At 37.5% G+C, this 20,263-nt stretch overlaps 1 long non-coding RNA gene across 1 annotated transcript; it reads left to right on the top strand.

Annotated features, from left to right (window-relative positions):
* Positions 1 to 548: 548 nt before the first annotated feature.
* On the top strand, positions 549 to 18,273 carry LOC148213607 (uncharacterized). The gene is made up of 4 exons (XR_015794269.1): positions 549 to 889; positions 1,930 to 1,965; positions 5,435 to 5,625; positions 18,204 to 18,273. It is a non-coding gene; the product is annotated as an uncharacterized LOC148213607 (long non-coding RNA).
* Positions 18,274 to 20,263: the final 1,990 nt, after the last annotated feature.

Below are 20,263 nucleotides of genomic sequence, written 5' to 3'. Positions count from 1 at the left end.
CAATAATATGGTAATTATTTAGCCTTCTCCTTGTGTCAAGAGAAAAAGATTATACCAGTGATGCTAGACTGGGAAGTTTGAATGATATTCTGCTTTCATCAAGCAATCATCTGTTCTATTTCAGGACAAGATATTTTATTGAAAACAATGTATGATCAAGTCAGTCGTAAGTTTGTGCATCCTTACCTATAATTAGCATCCCACAGCAAAATTTTGTCCCAGAAAGGAGTTCAGACCTTCAATAGCCAGAGACATCCATATGGGGCAAGGGGTGTGTTTGTGTGTGTGTGTGTGGGTGGGTGAAACAACTAAAACAATATTACACCACTGTGATACATGCTCCCCTCCTTTTTTGTTCATGTGTTGTCATACATGATGGGGCAGAGCTTATGGGACCACGCTTTTGTCATTTTGTCAGAAGCCTTAAATCCTGTGGATTCCTCAGCCGATCGTTCTAATTATTAAACTCACTTCGAACGACTTTGTGTTGCTCCTCCTAACCTCTTTTTTTATTCTTCCCCTCTCCCCACTTCTCAAGAAGGTTTCTTCTAGGCATGATGGTGATGATGTTGATGATGACAATGGTGAAGATGATGATGTATACATATATGCCGCCAGACTCCCAGTGACTCGGCGGTTTACAAATGGTTTAAAACGTTTAAAAGCAAGGAGCAATATAAAAACACAAAAACAGCATAAAATGAAAGAACAGAGATGGCAGAAAAAAACCAGATGGCGACGAGAAAAAGGAATAAAGTGACATCCATCATCTTTGCCAAAGACAAAGAGCATCTTCCTTTTATGTCCCATTTTATCAGTGGAGGATTCCATTTCTTCCTACAGGTGAAGCATAATGGTTTTGCAGCCCACTGAGTACAACCCGATCACGGTAAATTAGCAATCAGTTCCCTCTCATCTGTAGCTTAAAACTGGCAATTCCCTGAGCATCCCAGCTTTAGGGCTTTATGATTTGCTTGAGCAATGACTAGAAGCAGAACGTGACAATTTGGGAGGCGGGATATCTTTCTTAAAAGCCTGATCCATGCAACACAAAGCATACATTGTAATGTTTTTCTATTTATATTTGGTTGCATATTGTAAGCTGATGATCAGAAGGGATAATGGGAACCGGAAGGATTTGGGGGGGGACTTGTATTTTGTTCTTGTTTTAACTGCTGCAAAATTGCCACTGTCTCCTTCTGTTTAGATTTTTAAGTTCTTTTTAAGACAGGGCCGCTGCATCTGGGCTGAGGAAATCCACACGACCACTAGATGGCAGCAAGGAGAAGCAGTAAGAGGGAGGATGTGGAATGATCTGCCGATGTTTTACTTGTTCACTATTTATTATTTAATGCTCTATTAGTGATGAATGCAACAGATGTGTAGGGAAGTGGTGTTTACAACAGCGTGCTCTTTATTGTTTTGGAAGTGACTTCTCCCTCCTTTATCCACTGTAATTTGGCCCCCATCAAATTTGAATAGCACCCCTGTAATCTTTCCTACAACTGGTCTGTTCTCTCCTCTGCTGCAAACCTAATGAAATAAATCAAAAATAAATCGTTGCTTGGATTGTGCTATGCAAGACACATTGAAATAATCACATCCCTGTTTCTGACTCTGAAATGTCAGCGGATCTGCTTATTGGGAAGTAAATCCATGGAAATTAGGATTTACTTCTAAGTAAACATGCTTTGGGAGACTTTGTCTCCTTTGTAACTCTGACACAACTGATGATCACAGCAAAGCGAAGGCAGACATATGTCTAGTTGACCAGCATAGAAATAATATCAGTGGTCTTGTGAGAACTTGAAATACAATCCAGATAGAGATAAGTTGAAGTGACATGTACAGATCAGAGAAATTCACAATATCCCCTGAATTGCCTACCAGGTGGGCAATCTTGATGGCTTGTTTTTGATTATCTTCCAGGGAAGACAATTCTCCCATGATGGTCATGGCAGGATGGTAAGCAACAATCACACTTTCATTTTTTCATGTGTCTATAAATGGCTTCTTTTCTGAGACTGACAAAAAATGAGTAATACTTGGTCATGTCATGTCTATTTCCAGCTGTGTCTGCCTTTTATCATCTTATTAACCTTTGTGGTCATGGTATATTATGGAGCAGGAAAGTATATGGTGGTATTAGAAGATTTTAAATGTTTAGAAATTAGAAAATGTATTGAAAGTAGCCATGAAAGACTTAAAGAATAAGAAAGCAGCTTTCCTATGAATTCATTGAAGGTATAATGGATATTGCTGAGCTATTCTTCTGTAAATTATGACTCTAGGATGTTCTTTGATCCACATTTCTCATGTTTTATTGTGTGAGAACTGTTTTTAAAAGCACATATGACATTAGTGGGATTATAGGGAAATATGTTAAAACAAGGAAATGATAATTCTTTACTCATGTGGATAATACAAAGGAACTTTTTTCTTTTTTTTTTAATTTGTGAAGGAAGAAGGATTGGATCCCATTGGTTAAATTTTGAAAACTTAACTAGTTATTAGGGTAGAAGAAAGCAGAAGGGAAAAATCAATCAATTTTTAATAATTATGGCTAAAATTATTAGTTGCAGAAAGTGAGTTAATTTGCTGTTAGTGTTAAAGGTTGTTTAGGAATCTTAGTTTTTTGCAGTGAGGTCAGCAGTACTGCACTTATACTAATGCAACTTCAAAACGCTGTGAAGCACTAGAGAATTGCCTCTGACATAGTGTCAACGAGGTTGTCCTGATTAGGAAACAGACTCCACTAAGCTTTATTGAGATTCCATAAATTCCATATATTAATGGAATTTATGGAATCTCAATTATTAATTATATATTAATTATATAATTATTAATTTATATATTATATTAATTCCATATATTAATTATATGGAATTATATTATATTAATTCCATATATTAATTCCATAAATTACACATATTAATGGAATCTTGCAAGCCTGAGTGTATTCCTCCTCCCCTCCCTCTTATAGCCCAGTGAGTTGGAAGTGGGGGGTGGGGGCTGAGTCTTTTCCTAACTCCTTTCCAGGGACTCAAGGAATGCTTCTGCCCTTGTTTTTGTAATGGCTTCAGAATATTTTCCTCAAGGCCTGTCAGCCTTACTAAGTAGACCAGACAAGAAACATGACCAGATGAGCTAATTCTACTTTATTATAAAGCTACAGGACATTAACACAATCTTGGAAGTCTGAAAGTACAATTCTCCTGCCATCTCCTTTATACCCTGAGAAATTAGGGAGGGTCTCTTTTGAGCCTCTTGCTCTTCCCACTATCCAGTTGTGGGCTATGCAGTCTCTTATCTGACTGTTCTATAGGTGGTATGTCTTGGCTCTTTCTCCCAAAGTCTTTCCTACATACCATTACAAGGCCATTTCAGTAGCTCTCTACAGATTATATTATTGTTGGACTTCTGAACACATTGTATGATTACACCAGAATGCATAAATATTGGTCACCAAGGTACATTCATTGTAAAGTTCCATTAGGCCAGTGTTGTCCAAACTTGGCCACTTTAAGATGAGTGGACTTCAACTCCCAGAATTCCCCAGCCAGCATGGCTGGCTGGGGAATTCTGGGAGTTGAAGTCCACTCATCTTAAAGTGGCCAAGTTTGGACAACACTGTATTAGGCATTTCATGAGGGACTGTAACATTTATAAAAGGCTCACATGCTCAACAGCATCTGCATACAAAATATGTCTTGTTCATAAAACAACTAGCATGACCAATGTTAAACCTTCTTTCTTATGTAATGATGCTTTATGAAAAAATGTATTTCTTTTCTATGTGAGAAAAAAAATACAGGGGAAAAATGTTTTCCTAGTTTACAATTTGGAGTGGTAGAGTCCAGCAAGGATGGCACCATGAAATTCGCTGGTTCATGACAGGTCAAATGATAAATTAAGCTACTGCACTGAGGATATACATTGAATTGTTTTTGAATCATTCTTTTCCCAATTGTTATGTTCATACCTCACATAGCTGGGAATAAAATCAGGGGAAAATTATAAATTCTATGCAATCTGAATAACATGGAAAAGAGACTTTATTGCTGATGCACCCTGGCTAATTGAGAAAGCCAAAGAAGACCAAAAAGAAGTTGATACGTGCTTCATTGGTTATAGAAAAGCCTTCAGTTGTGTTAACCAAGTCAAGCTGTATCCTTAGGAAAATAGAAATCCCAGAACTTCTCATTATCCGCATGAGAAATCTCAAGACAAGACAGGGAGCTGGAGTCCATATGGAACAGGGAGGAACGGACTTGCTCCAGGTCAGCAAAGGAGTGAGACAAGGCTTTATGCTCCCTCTTTATTTATTCAACCTATATCCTGAATATATGTTGAGGGAGGATGCTTTGGAAGAAAGTGAGCATAGCTTTAAAACTAAAGAAAGAAATAGCAATAATCTGCACTATCCCAGTGATGCTTCTCTGGTAGCTGAAAATACAAATAATTTTGAAGCTCTAGCAATGAGTCAAGAAACACAGTGAAAAAAAAAGGACTATACTATAAAGAAGACCAAATTAATGACAATGTTACAGCAACCAGTCTTAGAACTGAGAATGAAGATGTTGATGTGGTGAATAGCTTCTGCCTTTTAGGATTGATTATCAACAGTAAAGGAACCAGGGCAAGAAATATAGCACACAGCACTTGGTAGGGTGGCAATGAAGGCGTTGAAAAAGATGCTAAGATGCCATGATGTGTCTATACCTTGAACATTCAGAATTGTATAGGCACTGTTTATCATATTCTATGGAAGAGAAAGTTGGGCTTTAAAGAAGCTATAGAAGGTTAGAAAGAGTATTGTTGCTTTTGAACATTGGCATTGGAGAAGACTCCTGAGAATATCATGGATAGCCAAGAAAACAAACCAATGGAACACAGAACAAATCACTCCAAAGCTTTCACTTGAAGTGAAAATGACCAGGCTCACTTATTTTGGACACACTACGCAAAGACCTAGCTCCCTTTAGAAGTCTATAATGCTGGGAAAAATGAAAGTAAAGCAAAGGAGCGTATGACCAGCACCAAGCAATAGCAACAATGGGTGCACCATTTGGAAACCTGAAGAGCTAGGTTGGGCACGGATCATCCTACCAAAAGTCTATCTAAAAGCTGACACTGACTTAATGTTATATAATCAGTCAATCAATATGGGGAAAGAAAGCAGCTTAGTTAGCATCAGGAAATCAAGAAAATAACTGCTGACCAAGCAAAGTCTTAGTTTAAACAGGACTTATAGTGATGACATACAATGATAAGGCTGATGGGTGAGGTTAATCCAGAATCTAGAAACTCCTATTGTTCTCCCACCAAGAGTTCTAAATTTAAGACTGGTTGCTTAGTTAATGACACATATATATGTAGAGCATAAGCTTCCGAATTCTAAAGCCAAGGATTTACGATACACCTTCCTTTGCAGATGCTCTGACTTCTGCATTAAGAAGTATCTGTATCACCAGCTATAACAGCAATAAATCTGGAAGTGTGGGCCACTGCATATGTGGCAGAACAGTCTTAGATATCCATGGCAGATGACACCTATCAGATATGAAGAAGAGAGAGCTTGCTGCTAAAATCAAGCCTTTGTCAGCTTCCTGCTTTTTGCTTTAGGTATGAGTAATTATGCAAACTCTAGCATTTTTTCATAAACAATATCTTTATTGCAACAATTCTCACTTTACATGCCAAGAAAATATGATTTGTAACTTCCACCAAAAATTAATCTTTATTAAGAGACAATGAAGAGAATTTGCGTGTCAATATAATAGGAAATTTCACTGGAAAAAAACAAGTTCTTTTCACAGTGAAAACAAAAAGGGGTTTACCAAGAGATTTCTTGATATATTGATTGCTTGAAATTACAAGGGACAGAGACCATGCAAATGTGTAACCAGTCCCTGCATTTATTAGCTATTGGGAACACATAACATTGCCTTATCCAATATTAGACTGGTGCTGTGCATAAAAATTATCAATTTATTTTTTTAGCCAGTTTTTATTCAGTCTCATGAAAGAGAATTTCATTTTGAAATATCTTTCAAAGAAAATAATTTTGGAGATATATTCTGGGTGTTCATGTATTTAGTTAATGACAAGATGGCCAAGTGTATATTTGAATGTTTGTCTTTTATTATTGCAAAAAAAAAAAATCCTTCCTCCTTGCATTTTCAAGGGAATATGTCCATAAAAAATCACCCCAAATCTATTGTTAACACTAGCTCTTAGCTTAGATTTTATAGAAGGCTAACCCCAACTCAAACCCTAACTGAAATTTATTCTGAGAATGCATTTTCCTATAATTTATCCCCAAGAATTAAACTGAGCAAAAACAGAAATGTAAAATACCCAATATCAATGAAAAATTAACCCAAATCTAACCATCACTTTTGTTTTTGCTTTAAACTTCAAGGAAGCTTATCCTAAACTTCAACCCAAATCTGAAGTTGAACCCTTACTGCAGAAAATAGATATTTTTTCCATAGATTTTTTTCTTGGAGCACAAATTCCCCAAGGGAAGACATTAAGGGAAGAACTCATCCCATTTGCTGTTTGTGTTAGACAACTTGGGAGTTCTAATATATATAATAACAAAGAGTAATAAAAAGCCAGTTTGGCATAGTGGTGTAAGGCAGCTGACTACAAACCAGGAGATCATGAGTTTTGGTCCCACCTTAGGCACGAGTAGCTGGGTGACCTTGGGCCAGTCATTGTCTCCCAGCCCTTCCAAAAGAGAATTCCAAAATACTCTTTCAAACCACTTCCAAAAATCTTGCCAAGAAAACTTCTCTAGGCAGTTGCCAGAGTCGACATTGACTTGAAGACACACACACACTAACACTGACTGATCCCTGCCACCCTGAAATTAATCAGAAATTTCAAGCAACCTTACAGTAGGGTAGAAGATCAGAAGTCATTTTGGTCAAGGAAGAAAAGCTTTGAGAAGCTGCAATGTGGTTTCTCTCACAGCATTATTTAAAAGCTATTCCAGCTAGCCTGGCTTAAATCACTACTCCCTTTTTTTCTGGGCCAAAGTGAAACTAAGCCTTGAAGTGATAAACTGGAGGCAACGTTCCAAAAAGAGGTTGCCCAGCACAAAAGCTAAATTTCATTTCATTTCATTTACACTTAATTAAGGGATATTTGAAATTAAAATATCCCTTCTTTAAAATTAAATAACATTTAGTGGTCTCTGAAGATCACACCTTAGGCTTCTAGAAGCTAGATGAGACTCTGGAGTTTTTAATTCTATACTTCAGCTCTGTATGGAGGAGGATCTAAATTTAGTCATCTCTGAAATATAACCACTACAAAATGCAACAGTGGTGCTAGAGGATAAATGCCAGAAATTCCCATATGCAGAAAAGGTTCTGCCCTTGTGAGGATGGGAGTACTGAATCACAGGCTTATACTTAATTTTATTGCAATTTTTAACTGAGATTGTAATAACCAGCTAGCAGCATTTCTTTTTAGCCCATTTCTTGAATGGGCTAATGGATATTACTCACAGCTTCTTTTGCCAGATAAAGATGCTAAAATAATTCTTGCTGTTGTTGAATTTGTAATTGTAGCCTGTAAAAGTTGTGCTTTGCTAAGTGGACTAAGCACAATTGCAGACCTTTTTATTACATGTATTAAATTGTGTTTTTGGGGTGTCTGGGTCTGCAACCTGTAATAAAGCCATTACTACTACTTCTATTAACCCTGCTGCTACTACTAGTAAATCAATTAAACTTATTATGTTTTTTTTTTTTAATCCTACATTTTAGGCCAGGGGTCTTTCAGATGGAAAACATGTTTTCGATCCCTGCATTCCAGTCCCTGCCTTAAAAACTGCAGCCCCCCCCTTTTTTTCCCCCTCAATAAAATTTTGTCTGGCAAATAAGTGACATCTCTTCAAAAGCAGCACATTAAGCTTCACTGTATCCTCTCAATGTGATTTAGAAAATCACTCTGGAAACTGAAAGGCTTTCAAGGTAGTATTGCATCTGACTTTCAAAGGGAAAAAGAAAAAGGCCACTGGATATGCCCAAGACCTTGGGCATGACTCAAATTGCTCTTTGGATTTGGGGAAATCATTCTGAAACGTTTTTGAATAGTTTATTGATGTTGAACACTGAGGTCCTGTTTCCAAATTACAAAATGTTAATTTTAAAACACTCTACTTGAGGCTTCAGGCATATATAGGCAGAAATCTCTTCTGAGCTATCTGTACACTCAGAGTTCCCATATGAGTACTCTTACCATATGACTCAATTCAACCTGGTTTTATGTTGCAGTCAGGGCATTCTGCCTGTTAGACTCCCCCCCACCCACCCCAAAAAAGCCCTGGAAAGCAGTTCTGTAGAGTTCTGCAAAGAGGGAATGCAGGTGGAGCCATCTGTCCCAACCTGTTTCCTCCCAGCCTTTTGGGAGAGGAACATAGTTTTAGCAGCTGATCTCATGGATAAATTGTTAACCATTTGCAGAATAACACAGAGACAGGATGCAACCAAGTTGAGGTTGGCATAACAAGAAACTGAAATATATATGGCTGATAGTTTGTCGGTCAATATTCTATCCCACATGTTTATTTTTCAAATTTGTATGCCCCCATAATGCATAATACTCTTGGCAGTTAAGAATATCAAACATTAAAACAGGATAAAGGACAACAATAAATAGCATTGTGGCAAAGTCCCTTGTAGATAGAGAGGTGGGGAGTTGCTTTGTGAGTAACAGAAAACAAACACTGGACTCTCCGAAGGTGCAGAAAACCTGCTCTAGTTTATTCTCCCCAGACCCTTAAGCATTCAGGGTCAGGGGCTGAAAACAAAAACAGACTCTTCGGTGTGTCAGCAGCCCAAACCAAGAACTCAAAAGTAATGTCATCCAAAAAAAAAAAACCAAACCAAGGAAAAACATGGGTCAGACTGCAACTGTTTGAGGCTTGTTATCTTCCCTTTGCACCAACAGATTCAAAGGGCATTCCAACTTTGGCAGAAAGGCAATTTCCTTTTTCAGAAGTCTCTGGCCTCTTCCTTCTAAGTAAGGCTTTCCAGTATGAGGAACAAGCTTTATTCTGTGCCTGAAAAATGAGCTGGATCCCAGCCAGGCAGCATAGAAATGTGGGGGAGTCTGTTTATATAGGCCTTGATAAGGGTAATTCCAGCTGGTGCTTCCTCCACAGGCTTCCCTTTGTTGTCATTGCTGTCTTCTGATATCTGCCATCTCCCTCCACTTTCCTCTCCAACCCCCCACACCTGTCCTTTTGTCAGAGCAGCCTTTAAGTTTAGCCAGCCTTGATTCTGCAGGCATGGACAATCAGGAGCTGTAACTTACCTACGAGAAGGCTGGTGTTCTCCCTTCACCACAAACATAACTCCATAATTTAATACCACAATAATCTACTCCACAGCCCAAGAGTGCCCACCTACTATCTCCATTCACAAAAGATGCAGAAGTCATTGTCGCTAAATCTTTTCCAAGAATGACCATACAGCTTCAAGAAGAAGTCATATCCTCTAAGGCAGTGTTGTGAACTTTAAGATGTGTGGACTTCAATTCCCAGAATTCTGCTGGCTGGGGAATTCTGGGAGTTGAAGTCCACACATCTTAAAGTTGACAAGGTTGAAAAACACTGCCCTAAGGAGGTAATTGACAGAAGGTGGAGGCAGAACCTGGTTGGACCTTTAGAGTTAAGGCTGGTATCTGTCCAAATTTGCTCTCCTGCCAAACCTCTCTTCTGATACAAATCTATTAAATGGGGAAGTTTAAAAGAGGGAAGAAGGAAGTTCTGATGCAACTGCAAGATAAGGCTTCTCTTGAAATTGGTTCCCAAACCCCACCCTTAGGACCAGATCATTCCATGCCTCAACACAGAGAAAGGAAGAGGACTTTTTCCCCTTTGCATGGGTAAGCATGGAGTTTGGTGGAAGAAAGAATCCTGACATTCACTTGTTAATGTCATCTGAGCCCTGGGAAGCATATCAGGCTGCAAGGTAGCAAATCAGGACCATGAAGATCATGTTCACATTTGTACTTGATCATGGAACTCATGAGATAATTTTGGAGTGGTCACAATTTCTAGCCTAACCTAATTCACGAAATTGCTATTTGTGAAGATATAATGAATAGATGTGTGGTGCTTCGAGCTCTCCAAAGTGTGGTGTATAAAAGTAATTCTAACAACAGAATTTCCCCATTCCTGGTCTAGATACTATATATGTATATAGATGAATGTATTTCATTAGGTAAACACTGCAGTGGTACATCTTTGTAGTAAGTTTTTTAATGAATGTGATTACTTCAGACAGTGTCATACATAGAATTATATTTTCTCTATTTGCAAATGATGCTATTTCAGCAGTTTAGCATTATACATAAGAGAAAGTACCCCCACACACACACACACACATACTGAAATAGTAGTATATAATTTTATAGAAAAGAGACTATGAAGCATTTTGGTAACTCCAAATTAAGTTATAAACTTTTTATTTTGGGGTTTAAATAAGGGTTAGATGAAAATACATTTTCGGGCAGTTATTCCCTTGGAAGTCCCTGCAATATATTGTTCTTTAGTTTTTAAAGTAATAATTGGGATCAAATAGCTTTGAATCCTTCTGCTACAAAATTATTCAGAGAAAATGGTTGTTCTTGATATATTGTTAATCAGGTTTATTTGTTATCAGTGTTTTGAAGCACTCAGGGATGAAGGAAGTAGAATCATGATTAGAGATGGATTAATAGTAGTGTGGAACTGTCTGCTAGGTAAGATTACATCCTCTGCTTTATCATATATATTGTACAGTGCCCTATTTTATTCCTGTTACATGATCTTGAATCAATGACGACAATCATCACTGGAAAACCTCTATGCCACAGATTCTGGATTTCATTGACATTCAAGGAGGACTTAAATGAAATGTTGGCATTCTGTTCCATGTGCTGACAGAGTTCTGAATTACACTTGTGAGCCTACACAGTACAGCATGATCCTCTTTCAAATTCTACACTAGTAGTAAGCATCCATTAGTCCACTGGAAGCATGCGACTTCCAAACCCTTCAGAAGCCCTAGATGTTACACTGCTGCAGTTCAGTGATACTGTTTCCTGTCATTATTTTAAGAGGAAAACAAAGTTACAAAGATTTATAGACAGTCTGCCCTGCTTAAGACATCAAAACAAAGTTTTCTTAAAAACACAAGTTTCCTTGAATCATCGTTGCCCACCTATAAATCCCAGTACTCCTCTGTTGGTGACATTATTGCTTTATTGGCAAACTACTGAGGCCCTCATTGGGGTTGTCAAGTGTAGCCCGTGGCCAATGAGGAATTGCTTGCCCTGGCCTGTAACAAACAGTACATAAGCAATAGAGGAGGTACAGCATGGGAATTCATTGGAGGAAAGGCTGTGACTCCTCCCCTAACCAGATTTGCAAGAAGAAGAATCCCCAAGTCGGGCTTTAATTCTATCTGGGGCTCAGTTTCATTCCCTTCTAGAAATAGAAGCCAAATATGCCGGATGAGTTGCTTCTTGTTTTCAGCTTTGGCATTTTCACCTGCAAGGAAAAAGGAAAGAAAAAGAGAAACACAAGACTTCATCTCAGACAACTTAGTTTCAAACAACTTGAGAATTTCAATGTAGCCCTGGTTGAGGACTCAATTTCAGGCTGTGTTACTTTAGCTTCCCTCCCTCTGTCCCTCCTCCCTCCCTCCTTCCCCCCTCCCTCCAATTACAATGTATATATAATTTATTTTTGTCTATATGTGCAAGGTACACATAGGATTTGTACATCTACTTTTCCACTAACCAAGAAGGCTTCTGCACTAAAGTCCCTTGATACTGCTGAGGCATTGCTTCATACCAATTATCATATATTTTGGTAGAAAGACAATGTGTGTGTGTGTGTGTGTGTGTGTGTGTGTACATATATATCAAAACATACACTTCACATACCAAAAATCGGGCCTTGTAGACAGTTTATTATATAAATTACATTAAATGTTCAAACTAGTTGCCATTTTCTTCTAAACACTTCCTTATTTGTTTTGACCCATGACCTTTGAACATTCCTAAGAACAGTAACATTTTCTCTAGAAAAAAAAATTAATAAAACATATTGTGATTCACCTATGGAGCCTGACTTTTGATACACCCCATATGTTGGTGTGTTTGTGTGTGAGAGAGAGGGAGAGAGGGAGAGAGGGAGAAAGGGATGGGAGAGGTTCCAAAGACTTGAAAACAAAGAAATGGGTGGAGATGGAACTGATTACAGACATCACTGTTGAAAAGGGGGGATGCTTTGGAAGATTAGCCATGTTTTTGGAGGGGCTGCAGGCCCACTAAATTTAATCCTTTTTGTAATGCCTGAAATAGTTTCAGTTTCCTTTTCCATACAGCAATCTTTTCCCTCATGTAATCTCATCTCACTCCATCTCAGTTTGTCCTCTCCTCTCCTCTCCTCTCCTCTCCTCTCCTCTCCTCTCCTCTCCTCTCCTCTCCTCCACCTTAACCCTAACCCTAACCCTTATCCTACACTACCCTACCCTACCTTACCCAGCTACCACCTCACCCCATGTTCATCCTGGTTTTCTTTGTTGATGTTGTTTTGGGGAAAGGAAAGGAATATGCTTGCATATGTGTATAGTAAAGAAAAGAAAAAGAAACAACTCTGTATATATATATATATATAGGATGGTTCTGTGTGTGAGAGTGATTGTATCAGAGAGAACGGCTGGTATATGGAGATGGGGGACTTCCAAAAATATCATTCCTTACTTTGTAGGCAGTTGTTAATTTTGTTTGTGTGTATGAATGTGTATGCATGTATGCCTGTCCTTTTTTAGGGCACAGATTCTAGTGCATGCACACACATATATGCACCTATATCTGCACACATAAACAAGTATGTTACACATACACATTTCACTAGTAGGGAACATATGTAGCTTGGCGCTGATCTGTTGGGTTTTTGGTGTTCTTGAGCTTGGTGGTTTTCCTGCAAACATTTTGTTACTAGGCTAGGTGCATGGGAGAGTAAAGTTTGTGAGTTCTTTATATATGGTAGTATGCCCTGACAGTCTTGTCTGGGGTGTGGTTTTTTTCTTGAAAGTACCTTGATTATAGTATTGCTTATTTTTTATTGCTTATCTGATAGTGTTTCCTGCTTATCTGGTGTTGGTTGCTACGGAGGATGTCTTCTGGATTGTTTGTTTCCTTTCTTGACTTCTGGTTATATCTTTTAAATGGTATATAGATGGGGTTTATCTCTATGTGTCTGCTGATGGCTGATTTGTTAGAATCACACACAAGGGCGAGGCTTGTGCTATGTGCTAAGCCAAAATCAAACAAACCATTTCAGGGCTTAGCATAAAGTGTGACTCCTACCTATCTTTTAAAAAGAGGATATTTTCAAATAGAAAAAGAAATATTAGATCTACTAACAACAAAAGTTTAGTTGTGATGAATCTGAAAATATCCTTTTGCCTGAAATATGGCTTTTATTTTAAACTAGAATGCTTCCTTAAAATATAGGCATTCTGATGAACACATGCAGGGCTCCTTGAGAAGTAGACTACAGTAATAATTTCCAAGAGTTTGTAGTGACAATCCAGATGCATTTCTGTTTATGAGCATGTGATGCAAACAGCCAAGTGAAGTAGTGATGTTGTGTACAGTAATTTGCCTTCCATAAAAGTAGCCATTAGAGTCCTGTGGGTATTTTGCTCTGTTGCTTCAGTACTTCCATGAAATTTATGTCATCCCCTACAAGCAAAAGAAAAGATAGGCATGGCTGATCTCAATGAAGAAGATTAGGAGCAGCAATTTTTAAAGTTTCTTATCATGAACTAGGGGCCTATGGTTAAATTAAATATAGTTGAATTCTTCAGAATGGAAACCTGTGCAGGAAAAGACAGTTATATGACTTAAGTATCATCTTTGCATCACTGTTCAAGCAAATATACTGTATTGCATCATTGATCATCTTTTAGTAGTATAATAGCTTTATTCATTTTTTTAAAAGAACAATAAAAGAAACTAACAAAAACTAGTATTCAGAGAAGACTATCGAAAGGAGGGGGAAAAAAAGAAATTTCAAGAAAAAAGAGATATAAAAAAGGGCGCAAGATTTATACAATCTGAAGAGAAAGCAGAGTATAATAAAAGATATAAAAGATTAGAAATTGTGAGAGACAAGAAAGAGAAGAAAAGAATCAGAAAGAAAAAGAAAGAATTGACTTCTGACCCTCCTCACAACAGATATAAGTAACAATATACATCCAACTCTTACTCTAAGTTTAAAACGTAATTTCCATTATTTCTATTAAACCATATGATTGCTAAATATCAAATCCATACAACAAAATTTCATTTTTTTTTTATCTCACAAAAAGTCCAAAAAAAGTTTCCAAGTAATATTAAGATTACACAATGTCTTATCTCAAATCAAAGCCATCAATTTTTCCATCTCAGCTAACTCCCTCAACTTCACCATCCATTCCTCCACCATAGGTATTGTCCTGTCTTGCATTCTCTTGTGTTCCTTGAAGGAAACTACACCTCCACCAAAACTTGCAGGGCAAGCAGTATATAAAGAGGCAGCAAACCCCACACTCACTCGCACTGATAATGTTACCTAGTTGGGTAATGAAATGTCTCCAAGCAAACAACCAAGCTCAGAGAGCACCAAGAACTCCACAGTAAAGTATGTCATGAGTTAAGCTTGACTTCTGGTGACTACATGGTACACAGGCAGTAAAGAAATGGTTTAACTTTTTCTTCTTCCAGGATTTTTTTTGCAGGGCAAAAAAAATCTAGTCTACACTAGATTAGGCACTTCCTAATCTAGTCTACAATCCTGAAACACCCTGATGATCATGAAATACTAACCAAATCCAAACCTAATTTGCATTTCAAGCTCACCCAAAATCAGCTAGGTAAGACTCAAAACAAAACTTTTACTATTGTCTGCCATTTATAAATGTTACTAACTTCAGATTTTATCAAATGGTTGACTTCTGGGGAAGAAATGGCTTCACCTTTCACAGAGTTGATGACTGCAGCTAAAGAACAAGGAGCCGATGAGTAGATCGGCTCCTTCAACCCTCTCTGGAGAAAGAGAGGATGTGAGACTGTCCATTTTGTGCTCCATATGGTTGCTCCTCATGAGGAGACTGCAAGGCCTCTGGAGGGTGGAAAACTGGGAGACGAGGGAATTTGCCATTCTTGCTCCAGCCACAGTCAGAGCTTTCAAAGAACACTAAGTTTGTACTTCCTATGCTAAACACCTTCAGAAATTGCTTATTAACTGCTTTTAAGAAGTTAGACACCTTCAAAATGAGAAGGCTGGCAACACCAGGTGAGTGCCTTCAATCCTTAATATAAGAAAATGAAACTATATCCTTATAAGTTTTAAGAATTCAAAATAAATAGCAAAAAGCAAGACAAGGTTTGGCTATAGTAAGTTTTAAATGGATTAAGAGCTCAGAAAAAGTTGGGGATATTTGATTTTGAATATTAAAACTTTGAAATTAATTTTTTAAAAATGCATTTTTGTGGGAAAGAACAATTATTTTTGATATTGGAGACATAACAAGATAAGCAACTTACAATGGTTTTAAGAGATATTGTTAAGGAATGGCAAAGGGACTTTAAATCAACAATGTCAACTATGTTGTGTGTTTTTATGAACACCCTGTTCCCAGAAGAAGCTGTTATACCAGAAGATGCTGTTACAGAAAAAGATTTGGAACAAAATCTATCTGACATGATTATGAAGAACAACATGAACAAGAATTTAGTACTGGATAAACAATAAATAAATAAATAAATAAAATAATGATGCTCTAAAAATTAATAGGAAATAAAAATGCCAATTCAAGACAATAATTGAAATAATTTCTTCCTGCTGTACTTATCAAAGAGGCTTGTTAAAGCTTTGAAGAAATTCACGAGGGATAATGATCATTCAAATGGATTAAAGAGCAAGATTATTTTATCTAAAAAGGAACATAAAGTTGGCTTATTTGTTCAGGGTTAAAATGGGATATTTTGTTATTTTGGAGGGTTCTTTCTGGATTTGCTGACACCTGGATTGGAAAAGATGTGTATTGGATTTGCTTACAGTTAAGAGCTGAGATATGGAATGATGAGTTTTATAGGGCTGTATTTGGACTTTTTGCTGATAGCTAGATTGGAAAAGATGTTGTGTATTGGACTTGCCTATTTTTAAGAATTGATTTATGGGATGAAGAGTTTTATATTTGTTAACTAAGAGGAGGTGAAGAGATAATGAAATTGTTTATACGTGTCGTGATGGTGGTGGGAAGTCGCTTTCTTAGTTTCTTTTTTCTTTTCTTTTTTCTTTCTATTTTTTCTTTCTCTTTTTCTTTCTTGCATTTTTAATTCTATTTTTCTTTTTCTTTTTAGTACGTATTATCTTTTATTATTATAGTTAAAACATTCAATAAAAATATTATTAAAAAAAGATTTTATCCAATTACATTTTTACATTACATTACATTGGATGTATTCTCCACCCATCTCCCCCAATGGGGAACTCTGGGTGGCTCACGAAGTATATAATTATCTCTATCTAACATCTAACAATAACACGCCATACTATGTGGCCAGCAGCGGTCGCTAGGGAGTCACAGCACATCCGGGCTTTTTCCTCCTCCGTAGGTCTTTTTCTCACTGCTCGTGTCAATCAGTTTTCTCGCCGTTCTCACTGCTCGCATTGGTCGCATCCAGAGTTGGGTCCAGCACTGGTTTCTGCTCCCCACGCAGCGCCACCAGTTCCTCCCACCGAAATGGGAGTACCTGTTTATCTACTCACAGATGGAAATGTTTTCAAACTGCTAGGTTGGCAGAAGCCGGGATGTGTGATGGGAGCTCACCCTGTCATGCGGAGCCGGGCCCGAACCTCTGGAGTGCCAACCATTTCTGACCAGCAAACTCCAGTGTCATTAAGCCCTGTGCCACCACATCCCAAATGGTCAGTGATGGAGGCAAATGAAATTCAGAATAGGAACAAAGCCTCTAGGTCCAGACTGTTGCAAACATTGAACATAGGAACAATTAGCTGAGGGCTTAACTGACCCTTGAAACTTATAAAATAAGACCAGTCATCCTTTTAAAGATTAAACTACAGCTGCACCTGAAGTTTTCAGACTGATTTGTATTTGCAAAGCAAATTGCTCAAGTATATATTGTGCAAGAATCCTAACTTGATGTGTGTTAATCCATCAGACCCATCCATTTGATTGGTAGGCTGCAATTCTACCTAACCTAACTGCTAACAGCATTTCTAATAAGTTGAAGCATGTGGTAGCACACTGTAATTTTTACCGTGCACATCGCACTAGAAACAAGTAGAAGTCAGTAAGAAGTTGGTATATATACACACATACATACATACATACATACAGTATATATATAATAACTATCATAGTTTCATGCATTAACATTTGTACACGTTGAATGCTTATGCAAAATACATAAATAAATAAATAAGGAAGGTAATGTACAACTTACCTTTTAATTCTGCATTTGAATTGGGTACCAGTGAAGCTCTATTAAATCACTTTAACTGTGTCATTGAATTTGCCAGGCTCACTCCCACTGTCCAGTAATACACTACCCAGAGGAAATGGGCTAATGTTCTTTTTTCTTTGCTTGTTTTTTTAAATATCCCCACTAAATGGCATCCATAGCAGCACGATTCTTCCTTATTCTTACCTCCTCCAACAGCAATCACTCCCCTATTCGTGTTTAAACTGTTGTAGCCTATCTTAAATGCCAGATAAAGCAGTTTTGTTAGATTATTAGTAGTAAGTGATGCATATGAAAAAGAAAACTGCTTTCAAATAACAAAGCTGTTACATAAGAGAACTTGGAATTAATCACCCACATCCATTTTGCTGCAGGAATAAGCCAATTTCTTTAAAATTAATTGCCTAGGAGACATGATAGTAGATAAAAATAAACTACTTTGAATTGACTGAGCGAGTGGGTTTCCATTAGGCAATGAAATATATCTGCAGCTCAATCCTATCATATTTATTTTGGAAAGAAGTTTGGAAAATGGTCAAAATATCCATCTTCCTTAAGTTGAGGAAGGTGAATAAATGAAAAGTTGAGAGGTATTTGAAAACTCTGAAAAAGTCATTTATTGATTATTTTAATTGTTCTTTTTTTCCCCCCAGAACAAGAGTATTCTGGGTTGATTTGAGATCAGGTTATATTCAACTGACCACCACTTGTCTCTCTAGTATAAATATCCCCAATGGAAAATAGGAACACTTCTTATCAAATGGAAATACAGGTAAAGAGTAAAATTCCTGTTTTGCACATTCACCAACCTTGCTATCTGGTGGTGATGGAACTGCAGTCTAATATATCTAAAAGACACCAGATTTTGTAAAGCTAGTTCTATTTATTGGAAAAGATATTGCACCAAGTTTTACAGGCATGTACTCTTCACATTTGGAAAATTGGTTTATTTTAATGTAATATAGCTGTGGACAAGTATAAAATGCTTGGGGTGCATTGGCATTTTTAAGTAGAGTTCTGGCAGTTTGACACTCTTTATTTTGCTGGTACTCTACTAGTATCATATTATGCATAACTACATCTTCTTTCTCAAGAATTTCCTGGAATTTATTGCTATATAGTCTCACAAAATGAAGTTGAGGGGGAACTCCAGTTTGCATTTGATATTTTTGTTATATAAATACAAGAAGCATCCTTATTAAGCTCCTTGGAGCATTACCGCATCTTATTTTCAAGCAGAAAACAGGTGTAAGTAAAATGCATATCAGAAATAAAGCTCAATCACTTTGTGCATGCATTTTCTTATTGTCTTTTGTTCTGAAAGCTGTTTGCAAGTACACGTCTTCCAGAATTTTTAATCTCTCCTCTTAATGCACACTCAGCTACTTATTTTGAGTTTTATTATTGTAGTCTTCCCTACCTGATATAGACAGATGAGTTGGCCATGCTGGATGGCAAATCTGGGAGTTGTAGTACTTCCAGATTTGGAGAATATCAACTTTGCAATGGTGCCTCTTGTTCCAAGGAAGAAATGATTATGGAGAACTCAAGTCCAGGCAATAAAATGTGCTAAGTAACATGTTATTCTGAATGTTTCATATTGCAAAATGGCAGTAGTGAGGTGCTTTTATTGCTATTGGAAAATAATAATAATAAAATGCTTAGGTCAATTCAAGGGTTTCTGCTCAAATGTAGACTGCAGGTACATAATGATTCATTTTCACAATTAACCTGCTGATGCCATCTGAAACCCAATGACTCAGGGTGGGCACTGTCATTCAGGAGAGTGTAGTGACTTCCTGTTTTATTCAGCTTCTCAGTGATCACAGGCAGAGCTGTTGGGAAAGGGCCCTGCCTTAGCAAGCAGGCAGACAGGCACCCAACTTATATGTGGACAGGCATTGTTTTATTTACATGAAAGCATCACAGTCCCATTGCAACATATCTCTGAATGGGCAATAAGCAGCCATTAAGAAGGGTACTGAACAACAGAGAGAATATATTAGAGATCTGTGGTCCCCGTTAGGATCTCATTTGGTACTGTCAGCCCTCAGGTGTTGTCAGCCTTCAGGATAGTCAAGACAGGAAACCAAAACCATGAGTACTAACACTACCTTTATTGTAAGATTACCATAACAGACTCTCGCAATTCTGAAGGCACTTCTCTCCTCCCTTGCCTTTACTTTCCAGAGAACTAGGGAGGGTGCCTTCTGAAATGCTTTCTCCACCTCCATTCCTTCTGCACTGAGATATCTCTTGTCTGACTGTTGTGCAGGTTGGCGCTCTTCCTCCTGTCTTCCAAGGTTATTCTCACAGCCCATTATAGGTATCATAGAATGAAAGATAGTAATGTCTCATCTTTAAAGGTGAATTAACATTTGACTTCCAACTCCATTCTCTTCTGTAAAATATGAGCAAGGAGTGAAAATATTTTGGGCCAGTTTTTCTGACTTCTCTTGATGCTTCTTATAAGGAAATGCTTTCTGCACATTCACTACTTATTTCTTCCTGTTAACTGTTCTTTCTTTTTCAGATCATATGCTCCTCTTTGTACAAACAACCCAGCCCAAATTCTAAATAGAAGAGTGGCACAATTGATTTTGCTCCTCAAAGTGCAGGAAGCTCCTGTTCTTATAAGGGAAGGAGGAAATACAGATGGAGGACAGTTTGGGCTTCTTGTATTGTAACAATATTCTGCTTCTATACAATTGCA

This window comes from Python bivittatus, unplaced genomic scaffold, assembly GCF_059951505.1.
Source record: "Python bivittatus isolate LINGU-HERP-01145 unplaced genomic scaffold, Pbiv_v1 ctg000980_np1212, whole genome shotgun sequence".
Taxonomy (NCBI): Eukaryota; Metazoa; Chordata; class Lepidosauria; order Squamata; family Pythonidae; genus Python; species Python bivittatus.
The sequence above is the reverse complement of the archived record's forward strand: the minus strand, read 5'-3'. Positions and strand labels throughout refer to the sequence as shown.